The following is a 3,330-nucleotide window of genomic DNA, read 5'->3' on the forward strand; positions in this document are numbered from 1 at the left end:
TCAGTAAAAAGTGCTCCACATGAAGCGCATGAGTCACCGATAGGGCTAGAGGAGCGTGATGACGATCTTTGTTTGGGCTCATCATTAAAGAGAGAAGTTCAGAGTTTGGATCCCATCAAGTACAAGAGAGCGCTGTCTTCCCATGCTGGCTAAATATGTACGACGGAATGAAGAGAAACTCGAGCTGTGTCTCCACCCTTGGGCTTGTGCGCGCCGTGGTAATCAATACGCTCGCCAGGGTCATCACGGGCGCCCACCATGCCCACCGCCTTTCCGTCCCTCCTCACGCCCAAGGGAGGAGTAAATGTCACAAAAGTCCCTGCCGGTTCGCACAATAACCAGCAAACCCAATCATAGGCAATGCCCTTTCTTTCCCAGCATCCTCTGAAAAGTCGGAGAAAAAACAAAAAAAAAAAAGAGGGTACCGTGTATCGAAGTTAAGCGCTGTTCGCTGCGGGGGGGTGATGGGTCCATACACGGTTGTTTTTATGGTGTAATTGCTGGGTCAGCATAATAAAAGCCATGCTTTGTTTAGTGATGTCGTTAGACCAGTTGCGTGGGCTGGGGAAGAGCTTTCTAGATGACGAAAATCCTCGTTAGTTATAGTGGACCAGTACTCCGACTTGTCACGCGGAAGACCGGGGTTCGATTCCCCGACTGGGGAGAGCTAGATCCTTTCTTCTGCCGAACGACCCACCTCCCAAAAAGTTTTGATGCACGCCAGCCCAGATAGTCACAGACGGTAGTTCTGCTTCAACATCAGCCTGAGCCAACAGGAAATGCGTTGGCCGGGGAATCTAACCCGGGTCAACTGCTTGGAAGGGCAGCTATGGCAGGAGAGTCAAAGACTGCAAATACAGACATTAACCAGACGCAAATCCTTCCACGGCGCGTTTGCAGACGGCCAAATTCATTCTGCTCTTGACATTGTGGTGTAGCTCTGCTGTGAGCAGAGCCCCCAAAAATACAGATCACTCGCAAAAGTTCCCCTCCAAGGAAATCTTTAGTAAAAGGCGAAAGATTTATGCGACAATGAAGAGAAACTCGAGCTGTGTCTCCACCCCCTTGGGCTTGTGCGCTGCCTGTGGTAAGCCACTACGCTCGCCAAGGGTCATCAAAGGGCGCCAACACCTGCCCACATGCATTTCGTCCCCTCCTCACTCCAAACGGGGAGGAGTAAATGTCACAAAAGTCCCTTAGGTAGCCCAATAACCACAAACCCAATCAAGGCAATGCAATTTCTTTCCAATGCCTCCATCTGAAAAGTAGGAGAAAAAAAAAAAAAAAAAAAAAAAAAAAATGTACCGTTCGAAAAGTTAAGCGAATTTAGCTGATGATGGGTCCATCCGGTTTTTTATGGTGTAAGGGCTGGGTCAGCATAAGAAAAAGCCATGCTTTGTTTAGTGATGTCGTAGCAGTTGCGTTGGCTGGGGAGAACTTCTAGATGCGCAACTCCTCGTTAGTATAGTGGACAGTATCTCCGCCTGTCACGCGGAAGACCGGGGTTCGATTCCCCGACGGGGAGAGCTAGATCCTTTCTTCTGCCGAACGACCCATCCAAAAGTTTTTGATGCAGCCAGAAGAAGTCACAGAAGGAGTTCTGCTTCAACATCAGCCTGAGCCAAAGGAAATGCGTTGGCCGGGAATCGAACCCGGGTCAACTGCTTGGAAGGCAGCTATGCTCACCACTATACCACCAACGCAGGCAGAAAAAAGCCGGTTTGTGCGGTCAGTAAAAAGTCTCGAAGCGCATGAGTCACCGATAGGGCTAGAGGAGCTGATGAGATCTTTGTGTTTGGGCTCATCATTAAAGAGAGAAGTTCAGAGTTTGGATCCCATCAAGTACAAGAGAGCGCTGTCTTCCCATGCTGGCTAAATATGTACGAAGTGGTGACGCAGGAGAGTCAAAGACTGCAAATACAGACATTGACCAGACGCAAATCCTTCCACGGCGCGTTTGCAGACGGCCAAACTTCATTCTGCTCTTGACATTGTGGTGTAGCTCTGCTGTGAGCAGAGCCCCCAAAAATACAGATCACTCGAAAAAGTTCCCCTCCACGGAAATCTTTAGTAAAAGGCGAAAGATTTATGCGACAATGAAGAGAAACTCGAGCTGTGTCTCCACCCCCTTGGGCTTGTGCGCTGCCTGTGGTAAGCCACTACGCTCGCCAAGGGTCATCAAGGGCGCCAACACCTGCCCACATGCATTTCGTCCCCTCCTCACTCCAAACGGGAGGAGTAAATGTCACAAAAGTCCCTTCGGTCGCCCAATAACCACAAACCCAATCAAGGCAATGCAATTTCTTTCCCATGCCTCCATCTGAAAAGTAGGAGGAAAAAAAAAAAAAAAAAAAAAAAAAAAAGAGTGTACCGTTCGAAAAGTTAAGCGAATTTAGCTGATGATGGGTCCATCCGGTTTTTTATGGTGTAAGGGCTGGGTCAGCATAAGAAAAAGCCATGCTTTGTTTAGTGATGTCGTAGCAGTTGCGTTGGCTGGGGAGAACTTCTAGATGCGCAACTCCTCGTTAGTATAGTGGACAGTATCTCCGCCTGTCACGCGGAAGACCGGGGTTCGATTCCCCGACGGGGAGCTAGATCCTTTCTTCTGCCGAACGACCCATCCAAAAGTTTTTGATGCAGCCAGAAGTCACAGAAGGAGTTCTGCTTCAACATCAGCCTGAGCCAAAGGAAATGCGTTGGCCGGGAATCGAACCCGGGGTCAACTGCTTGGAAGGCAGCTATGCTCACCACTATACCACCAACGCAGGCAGAAAAAGTCGGTTTGTGCGGTCAGTAAAAAAGTCTCGAAGCGCATGAGTCACCGATAGGGCTAGAGGAGCTGATGAGATCTTTGTTTGGGCTCATCATTAAAGAGAGAAGTTCAAAATTTGGATCCCATCAAGTACAAGAGAGCGCTATCTTCCCATGCTGGCTAAATATGTACGAAGTGGTGACGCAGGAGAGTCAAAGACTGCAAATACAGACATTGACCAGACGCAAATCCTTCCACGGCGCGTTTGCAGACGGCCAAATTCATTCTGCTCTTGACATTGTGGTGTAGCTCTGCTGTGAGCAGAGCCCCCAAAAATACAGATCACTCGCAAAAGGTCCCCTCCACGGAAATTTTTAGTAAAAGGCGAAAGATTTATGCGACAATGAGAGAATACTCGAGCTGTGTCTCCACCCCCTTGGGCTTGTGCGCTGCCTGTGGTAAGCCACTACGCTCGCCAAGGGTCATCAAGGGCGCCAACACCCTGCCCACATGCATTTCGTCCCTCCTCGCCCTGCTTTGTTTAGTGATGTCGTAGCAGTTGCGTTGGCTGGGAGAGA

At 49.4% G+C, this 3,330-nt stretch overlaps 7 non-coding genes and 1 pseudogene across 7 annotated transcripts; 3 read left to right on the forward strand and 5 right to left on the reverse strand.

Annotated features, from left to right (window-relative positions):
• LOC109054075 overlaps positions 1 to 3,330 on the forward strand; it is a 61,862-nt pseudogene that overhangs the window by 25,372 nt on the left and 33,160 nt on the right.
• Positions 937 to 1,051, reverse strand: LOC122141161. Its single transcript, XR_006157587.1, has one exon. It is a non-coding gene; the product is annotated as a U5 spliceosomal RNA (small nuclear RNA).
• Positions 1,454 to 1,525, forward strand: trnad-guc. Its single transcript has one exon. It is a non-coding gene; the product is annotated as a tRNA-Asp (tRNA).
• trnag-ucc lies at positions 1,632 to 1,703 on the reverse strand. Its single transcript has one exon. It is a non-coding gene; the product is annotated as a tRNA-Gly (tRNA).
• LOC122141154 lies at positions 2,001 to 2,115 on the reverse strand. Its single transcript, XR_006157580.1, has one exon. It is a non-coding gene; the product is annotated as a U5 spliceosomal RNA (small nuclear RNA).
• trnad-guc lies at positions 2,520 to 2,591 on the forward strand. The gene has a single exon. It is a non-coding gene; the product is annotated as a tRNA-Asp (tRNA).
• Positions 2,693 to 2,765, reverse strand: trnag-ucc. Its single transcript has one exon. It is a non-coding gene; the product is annotated as a tRNA-Gly (tRNA).
• LOC122141168 lies at positions 3,060 to 3,174 on the reverse strand. The gene has a single exon (XR_006157594.1). It is a non-coding gene; the product is annotated as a U5 spliceosomal RNA (small nuclear RNA).

The sequence above is a fragment of the Cyprinus carpio genome, chromosome B20, assembly GCF_018340385.1.
Source record: "Cyprinus carpio isolate SPL01 chromosome B20, ASM1834038v1, whole genome shotgun sequence".
Taxonomy (NCBI): Eukaryota; Metazoa; Chordata; class Actinopteri; order Cypriniformes; family Cyprinidae; genus Cyprinus; species Cyprinus carpio.